General features: G+C 38.2%; 1 long non-coding RNA gene across 1 annotated transcript; it reads right to left on the bottom strand.

The window, feature by feature from the left end:
- Window positions 1–1,498: 1,498 nt before the first annotated feature.
- On the bottom strand, window positions 1,499–5,606 carry LOC126832590 (uncharacterized). Its single transcript, XR_007684783.2, has 4 exons — window positions 5,489–5,606; window positions 4,509–4,550; window positions 3,610–3,885; window positions 1,499–1,701 (listed from the first exon to the last, which is right to left on the bottom strand). It is a non-coding gene; the product is annotated as an uncharacterized LOC126832590 (long non-coding RNA).
- Window positions 5,607–9,942: the final 4,336 nt, after the last annotated feature.

Below are 9,942 nucleotides of genomic sequence, written 5' to 3' on the forward strand. Positions count from 1 at the left end.
GTTGGTTCCTTGTCAGGCCCTCGGACTAAAAATATCTGGAAACTTTTCGGCGTCGAAACCGCGTCCTCCTGTGATCTCGGCCACAGTGTCGATATTCACGTCGACAACACGAAACGTTTTTATATTTATTCTTTCTAAAGCGCCCATTAGATCTTTACTTTTGTGTATTGATTTGATAAATTTCCATTTAGGAAGCCCGGTATTGACCCGTTTTTGCCTTTAATATTTATTTAAGGTAGAATTCTAAAAAGGTGACGAAAAAAACTTTTCACTGCAAGTGATTAAAAGAGTAGAAGAGTAAAAAGAAATGGGGTTTAACGTCTTATCATTCTGCTCCGACTGGGCTAATGAAGACGGGCATACGCCATACAGCGGCACTACGGTCTACACCTATATCGAATTCCAACAGCTGAAGGATCTTTTACGTGCACGCCAATGTGTACATGGGACATCGGTTTTCCGTCACGTCCGAACGACTACCCTCCAGGCCAGAAAATCCCGATGAACTTTCTCAGCCAATGCAGGGATCGAACACGGGTCTTACTCACTGAGCCACTGTGGCTCCCCTAAGTAGAAAGAGCAATTCCTTTCAAATTACAAGCAATACACTGGAAATAAAATTGTAAATGGTGTGTAAAGTTATGGTGGTACGTACCTAGCTTATAATTGAGCATCTCCTAAAATATCATAAAATGGGGGAGGGTGGAGCTGCAATCTATCTAGAACGCAGATGCAATAACATTAAATTTGGTATGGCAATGTACACTAAGGAGTCATCCTACGCATTAAGATGGAAAAGTTTATCAAATGTTCTTTAGTAACGCAAATCCGAACTCCGGTACAAGTCTGGTTATCCAGCATTCGACTCGTGCATATTACCTGCCTTGACCCGAAGATCATCATAGATTTCGACAATTTCAAATGCACACTTGGAAACAAAATCTTGGGTTAATTTGTTTATCAGCACTACTACAGTCTAGGATAGACGAATGTATTGTTTCGCCCGATCGCGCCGATTTTTAAAATCGGTCGAAAAAATCGCCTGTGTGCCTGTTCAAGGCTACGACAATTCTGCTCGGCGAACCATTCGCCTGTAACTAGCATGTTAGATATTTTTGGTCGAATGTTTTACGCTGGCGATCAATTCGCCGGCAAACCCACTCGCCTGTCCGTGTCCAGCGTATATTGTTGAGCGAACGAACTAATCTTGTAAGTCAATCGGAGACATCATATGATCCAAAATGGCTGCCCCCACTGCCGATTTGCCATTTCGTACAAGTCAAATGATCGACGTAATTAATTTACGCACAGACTGAGATTCTCATCTCTTCAGTCAATCACTACGTGTGCCTGGTCGTGTTCGGCCGTAAAAAATCGCTGGCGAATTTCAATCGCCACGATCAGGCAAAATTATACGCTCGTCTGTCCATAGTATACGACCCTGGCCACACCAATCTTCTTAAGGAGGGAATTTGCTGAATAAGAAATAAAGTCTTGGTATCTCTAAAGTGCTTTATTGTAATTTTGTTTTCAGGTTTAACTCGTCCCTATGAGCTCTTAGTCCCTTTAAGTGTGTTTATGTCTATGGTTTTCTCGTATACAGAAATGTTCTAAATTGGAATTGCGGGACTGAGCAAAATCAAAATAGTTGTCTTAAAGTTAGTGGTTAGTTATTTTATTTCTGGTCTCCATTTTTGCATTCTGTAAAAAGAAAAAATAAAGTTGTGGCTTGACGAACGTAAAATCAGACGATTGCTACCGTTTGCCTTATGGGTTCCAAATCGGGCGTTGTCTTAAGTAAAGCCTAGCCGACATCGTCACTCGCAACTGGGGACAACTGTGCGCGTGAACTTGGATCGACATGCCGCAACTGTGGACAACTGTGAGCCTGAACTTGGATCGACATGCCGCAACTGAGGGGATACGAGGTTTATCATCCCATTTTTCTGCACCAACTTAGATGGCGAAAACAGGCATGCGTCTACTATTCATCAAATTCCGGCTGACAATGCGCGTTAACATGCAAGCCAAGGTGACCTCGGTTTTTTGTTCCATCCGCACGACTAGACGTTGTTCTCTGGTCAAACTCTCATCTTGCATCACTTGTGAAATCACGCTGAAAATCTCACAGACACCGTTGTTTCTATCAACCTTAGCGCGTGTGCGTTGTATCATAAGGTCTGGTTTCGATTCCCGGGTTGTACGTGACAAGGCGTAGGGTCGCCTATCCAACCTCGTGGGTTTTCTTCTGGTCCCTCCCATGTTTATCAATAGTGGAATTAAATGCCTGCCAGAGGCCTGTTTCACGAAATTTTAACTAAGATAAAATCCAAATTTTAGTAATTTGATTGGATAATATTAGATTGATTTTAGCGCTTAGCCAATCAAAATTGAAGTATCTACTAGAATTTGAATCTTATCTTTATTTAAGTCTTCGAGAAACAGGACCCTGGGGCCTGTTCCACGAAATTGTAACTAAGATCAAATCCAAATTTTAGTAATTTGATTGGATAATATTAGACTGGTTTTAGTGCTTAGCCAATCAAAATCGAAGTATCTACTAAAATTTGGATTTTAACTTTAGTTAAGATTTCGAGAAACAGGGCCCTGGTCATTAATATATATAAATATATATATGTGTGTGTGCCTTATGATCAAGGGAGAATAATTTTGCCTGATTAGTTTTATAGTACTAGCGACATTGTGATTGTAACACAAGCTGTCTAGTACGTAGGCTGGCCTTACATGCAGATCTGTGAATTGGGTTGCCCAATGAGACTGCTATCAATGTAAGGCATGAGTTCGATACCGTGTGTGTTTGTTACATGGAGAAGCCCCCCCCCCTCCGCTAACCTCACGGGTTCCTTCCAGATATTCTGAAACCCCAAACGTATATGAGCACAAGCTTCTATACAAGTTGTAAGTTCAATATCATGCGTGTTTGTTACATGAAGTAGTATCACCTCCCCGACCTCACGGGTTTCTTCCAGATATTCTGGTTCCCCCTCCCCCACTTATATGATCATTGGAAGCGAGCAAGTTATTGAATTAAATATATGCCATGTTCGTCTCAAAATGACCCCCTTATTTGCCTTAAACCCCCTCCACTCTCTCATGACTATAAGATTATGGAAGACCAAACCAGGGACGTAGTGACCCATGATTTTGCATGAGGAACAAGATCCGGCCCCCACTCTCACTTAGCCCCTGGACCAAACAGCTCTTTATTCCGTGTTTTTATCTTAATTATAAGATCTTAATTCATCGTTCTTAATTCTTATTTCCTCATGTCGTATTTCGACATTTGCATTTTAAAATAATATAAATTAGACATTTGTCATATAAGATTTGTAAATTGTATTTTTGCTTAATTTAATTGTATTTTTATCTAATTTAATTGTATTTTTATCTAATTTAATTGTATTTTAATATAAAGATTAATAGCGACATATTTAAAAAAAAACGATAAAAAAATGAAGAAATAAGAATAACGGACTATGATTTAGGAATTAAGAAAACTGAACAAAGAGCTGTCTGATTTTCCATCTAAGATAAATGCCGTGTCAGTACACGTGTTACGAACATTCGTAGAACAATATAAATATTTACCTGTGTTCAAAGGAGTCCTTTTGGTAGTTGAAGTCGTGAAAGTGGTGGTAGTGGCCTCGGCAGTAGTCGTGGGTGTAGTGGTAGTGGCCTCGGCAGTAGTTTCAGTTGTAGGTATGGTGATCGGCGTACAGTTGGCCATTTCAGGCGTAATACAACGTTTCCGCAAGACACTGAATTGGAGTCCACTTCGACAAGTTATCAAGCGCAAAACACCACCGGAACATCGTAGATATTTTGTGCAATCAGCGTGACGACGGATTTCGCCTGGTGTACATTCTTTTAAATAGAAAATAATTTCATTTTAATTACCTTATTTAGCGCACACAACTACGGCAACTGAAATTTGTATACAATGGATGGATGTTATTATGGCTAAATGGGACTATGTTCAAGATCAAACTAATTTTTATACGTATTGCTGTAATAAACATATTTTTTGTACAAACGTACCCGGTCATGTAGAAATTGTGTGTAATCAGAGTGTCAGCGGTATTGTGTGATGTTAGTGCCTTCGTCTGTGGAAGGAGAAAACAGCGTACAATAGCTTGCAGTTTATTCTGCTAAAATCGGATTCTATTCAGTTTCCGTATGAGGAAAATTTTGCATGGACAGTGGCACTGCGTCCTACTCTTATTTCGAATCCCAATCCCAATGTGTACACGGGACCTTGTTTTTTGTCCCATCCGAACGACTGGGCATTATCCTTGCCAGGCCTACCGTCCCGCACCACTGATGAGGAGAAACCGCACCGAAGAAACAAACCAGGCGGACTTTGTCGGCTAACATCGTGCACCAGTTAAGACTCCAGATCAGTGTAGACCTATGTTGTGGGATGTTTATAACGAAAATATGACAAAACAATAAACCAAGAGCTTTTAGCCTGTAGAAAGCAGATTTACCTGGGACAGATTCGGTAGTTGATTGGGTTGTACCATTCGTAACTATAAAAGAAACATACATATTTTTTTTTTACATACATGCATTATGGACTACAGTTTTAAATATCAGCATGACTACCATCTCAGCATGACTACCACCTCAGCATGACTGACCTCGTGGTCAGCCAACCACGGCAACTCCTCGAAATTGGAAAGGTAACCAGTTAAGACTGGTGATCAGTGTAGACCTATGCAATGGAATGCTTCATAACGAAAATATGACAAAACAATAAACCTGGAGCCTTTAGCCTCTAGAAAGCAAATTTACCTGGAACAGAATCGGTAGTTGATCTGACTACCATCTTAGCATGACTGACATCGTGGTCAGCGAGCCACGGCGACTCCCCGGAACTGGAAAGGTAATCATTTAAGACTCCGATCAATGTAGACCTATACAATGGAGTGCTAAATAACGAAAACATGACAAAACAAAATACCAGGAGTTTTTAACTCCTAGAAATGAAATTTAACTGGGATAGAATCGGGAACTGACCGGATGGTAACCCACGTAACTATAAAACAAACAATAGTTCAATTTTATTTAAGCGTATTTTCTACATACATCCACTATGGACTACAGCTTTAAATCTCAACATGACCACCATATTGTCATCCATACGAGTAGTGTTAAATAATATAACACTAATGTCTTCATTATAACAGACTAAAAACGTTTAAATTTAGTAAAATTATCACTATATATTGAATAATTATGAACTATGGCGTTTCCGTTTATACTTCGTCGAATCTCACCTGCCAATCGTCCTTTTAATGGCACACCAACCCTGTAAAGACTAGCGCCCCATCCTACACCACTTACAAGGAGAAAAGGAAAATCCAGAGGAATTGTAACACCGAGATTGCACCTTGGACCGCAGACACATGGTACCGAGACAGTATGTCTCACAGCTGTTTAATGATACAAATATCGCTATAATTACCTGCAAGAACCAAAACGGTGACCATCAAAGCCTTCATGATTGATAAAGACATCTGTAAACGATATGCAGAACACCAACGGATGATATACAACATAAATACCAAACACAGTATGTAAGACCCGCCCTTTTATTGAACAATTTCTCATTCGTCCTATAAAATCCTGTCAGCTACACAACAGTTACAATATATATATATAAAGTATGTCGATGCCCATCAAAGATGGTTTCCGCCTACTTTTGAGCATGGGTTAGACCCGCCTCACCTTTTCAAACAGTTAACTTTCGTCCAATAGAAACCTACCATACCCAGACAGACTACCATGTTCACCACAGTTACAGATCATATTGTTTTCTTTCAACGATGGTTTCCTCGTACTTTTGAACACGTGACATTAAAACCCTGTAATGCCCACGCCATGAACCGAGCTTTGGAAAATTATGATAGTTTGGGTTGTTGGAGGTTTGCATGCAATAAAATTTTTTAGGGTCGGACGATCTTGACCTTGATTTTCAATGTGTATTATATATGATACAGTGGGCTAATCACAAGAAAAAAAATAATAATAATTCTAAACCATTATACGAAATCGTATTGAAACAATATTTATTTGAATTAACTGTGAATTTATCAAATATTATTTTATTTCATTTCAATATTTGATCATATTTATTTGAATTAACTGTGAATTTATCAAATATTATTTTATTTCATTTCAATATTTGATCATTTTAAAACAAATGCATAACATAAAGAAACATCACAATAACATAAAAACACCCCACAAAGTCAAATTTTGACAAAAAATCCATTTTATTGTTTGTGGTCTGAAGTAGGTTTAACAATGAAACTGTCTGAAACAGTTTCGGTCTTTGTTTAGACAAAGGGTAACTTTACATTTAAAACATCTTATACAGGAGAACATGGCCGAACCCTTGCATAAAACACATCTGAGACGTGATGACTCCCATACTGGACAGTGTCTAAACCATTTCTTCCAGTGCTGTTGCAAGGAAGTGGATTGGGTTGTCTACGACGTTATAATTCTGGTAGCGGGGCAACTGATGGGCGATCATGAGTTCGCTTTCTTGCAGACATCAGTGACATTATCAGTGACATTATCATTGTCTACAAAATGTAAATTTGTCATGAGGGTTTGAAATCGAGAACGGGACATAACATCTGAAATAGGAACATGGCGAAATTTTTGTTGCCAATAGCAACAGATGTTGCACATCTGAACTAAGCCCATGTATAGGTAAACCCCGAGAAATTGCGCTCTTTTTCTCATTTAGAAAGATTTTCATGAACAATTAAATGCAGACAACAGTGATGTTAGTGACCAGTCGGATGAATCCGAAGATGAAGAATTCCAAATACATGACTGCCAAGCTTATTGTTTGTATGTTACGACAAATCGAGGTCGGCGTGGCTCGTTTGTTCTGTTTTTCAACAATCTGGATTATTTACCGTTGGATTTATCGCGTATTGTTTGTAGATATATTTCACAAAATGTACATAACAATATACGGGGGGAATGTTATTATCGAAATTGTAAGGGAGTCGAAAGACGACAGGGCGTGTGTCTCGTTGCCTTACAGCCCATCTTTCATGTTTTGTTTTTGCCTGTAGTATGAGGGCGAAGCACTCATGATTACCGCCCCTTGTATCTCTGGGAATTTCAGTGCTTTTGTGTAATTGTGTTTAATCTTTGGATTTTATGATTAATTGGGCTATGTCTCTAACTCCATAATATTCGAAATTAAAAACACGAATTAGAATTCAATATTGATCAATTTCAATCCATATTGATCTTGTTATCTTGCCGTCATATTATAGAGTCCTAATATCCAATATTTAAGACACATTTTATAATCAGTACACGAGTTGTGTACCATATGGTTTCGGGTACCATTTTAGAATGAACCAATAAAAACATATCCTACAACACAACGTGGAAGTGATTAGTAAAGACTGATGCACAAATGACAAAATAATAATTTTAAAAACGTGTAGAATGCACTAAGCTAGCGTAAACGACTGTCGTTCAGTTTGAACTGTTCACGTATTTCAACAAACATAATTCATTAGAAATTACAGTATTTTTTCAAAAATCGAATAATAATCACTTTATATATTCACATTACATTAATATGTGCTTTTAGAACCATTTTTGTCTATTTCAAGGTTCTAAGAAATAGAGCCATATGCCCTCTAATGTATTCCTGTACAACCAAATATCTCATAGGAATGGTTGATTTTGATATTCTATGTATTATTGAGCGATCAATGGAGCATAACATCATCAAACCTGACTTGGTTATGTGAAAAAGCACTTTCTACTACTAGCAGGCTAATAATAGGCGGATGGGTGGAAATAGTGCCATAAAACAAGCCATTTTGGGCTTTTTTCGCGCTAAAATAACGAATAACTTTACAGGACGTGTTTCGTTAAATTTAAATTTAAATTAATTTAATTTAAATGAAAAACACAGTTTACTTGACAAATGTGCAACGATGATGTGAAATTTCTAAGAAAATATATATATATATATATCTTTAAATCCCGAATAACGAAACACGATTTAACGTCACACTGCGGGCCTCCAACCGGAAATGAAAATACTTCCTTATTGTGTTTACTTCTAATGGCGCAAATAAAAGGAATTTATGAAAGGAATAGATATTTATTTATGTGATTTATTTGCATGACTACCATGTTTTATAGGTAATCAAATGTTATAAATATGGTGGATTGGCTTACCAGGAAACAGAATGGAAAAATAGAAGTTATTTAAGTCATGGATATGTTTAATTCATTGCTTTATTCGCATGACTACCATGTTGCATATTATAATCAAATTTTATAAATACGGTGGATTAAGTTACCAGGAAACAGAATAGAACAATAAAGCTTAACGGCAAAAAGGTATATAGAGTTAGTCCAGCTCTTATATTGCCTTCCCAATTCCCAATTATCAGATGAACTCGACAATTGCACATCGATGGACCGACTCCGAATTTGTACGTGACGTCACAATTTATGGTCGGTTCCTGGCACATATAGTAACCTCGTCCTTCGGTAAGCCATCTTCTAAAATCAGCAGCTCTCGTTCTTTTATTTAAGCAATTAGTACTATCTTGAAGTACCATTCACAGGGGCGCAGATCGACCAAAATAAGTGGTGGGGACAGTCTTTGCGCGGGCGACTATTGGTAAAGAGGGGGGGGGTCCTCCCCCGAAATTTTTTGAAAACTAGACGCTCTAAAACGCACTCTGCGGGTATTTTCAGCATCATTTTCTGGCAAACAATTCTAATCCCTGAGGCAACAAATGATACGAAATCTAATCTAAAGAAAAATCTTCAAGCCACCGTTCACGATTTATTCTCTCATGTACACTACAAGAACTAGAAATGTTTACACTGCTGAGATTCCAGCTCCGCCTCCATTCCCAGTAGTGTTCGAAGACTACGTAAAGTCTTTGAGCAAAATGTGTATTCCATTGGATACACAAATGTACAGGCCTACAAATCTTTTAATTTATATAAATTAAAACAAGCCACACACACAGCTAAACATATCAATATTCAATCTCATTTGAAATAAATGTAACATTTTACTGTATTATTCATTGGTGATTAAAAATCCGATGGCAAAGGCGAATTTTCCCACGTTAAAATTCAAAAATGTTGACCACATTGAAATAATAACTTTTTGCTGTTTATATTGTTCCCATAGCTATTTTAATGATTCACATAGTACCAGTTGTATTATATTATCTATTTTGAATGTGACAGTGGTGATGTTATGTTAGAAATTGCGTGTTTGGAATTTTATAATTTGCGTGATTTATCATCCAGTATACCAGATGAAAAACAAAATCTCAGTTATTCCTTAACCCTTTAATACCCAGCGTATCTATGGTGGCTGATTAGTATCATGTCGTGATGTCGTGATGTCGCCCTTTATAAGGCGACAACCCGACATCACGACATTTTAACCCGACACCACGACAACCCGACATCACGACATTTGTAACCCGACACTACGACATTTTTACCCGACACCACGACATTGAAAATGTCGTATTGTCGCGTAAAAATGTCGTATTGTCGAGTTAAAATGTCGGGTTGTCGTGGTGTCGGGATGTCGGGTTGTCGTGGTGTCGGGTTATCGGCCATAGTATGATTATAAACTGATCCTGGTGTTGGTCAAGAAAGTTCCCCGGGATTTTGCAGCGTGATTTCCCCCTATCTGTAGTGCAGGACAAAGGGTCTAGCAAAGTACAGTGTCTAGTTGTGTAGATGGGACAAAAAACACGCTCCTGTGTACTTATTGGCGTGCACATAAAAGAATCCTTCACAGTTGAATTTCGATGAAGAAATGCCACAGTCCATTGAATATATCCGCCATAGCACTCCGCGTAGCGTATGCCTATCTTCAATAGCCCGATT

The sequence above is a fragment of the Patella vulgata genome, chromosome 9, assembly GCF_932274485.2.
Source record: "Patella vulgata chromosome 9, xgPatVulg1.2, whole genome shotgun sequence".
NCBI lineage: Eukaryota > Metazoa > Mollusca > Gastropoda > Patellidae > Patella > Patella vulgata.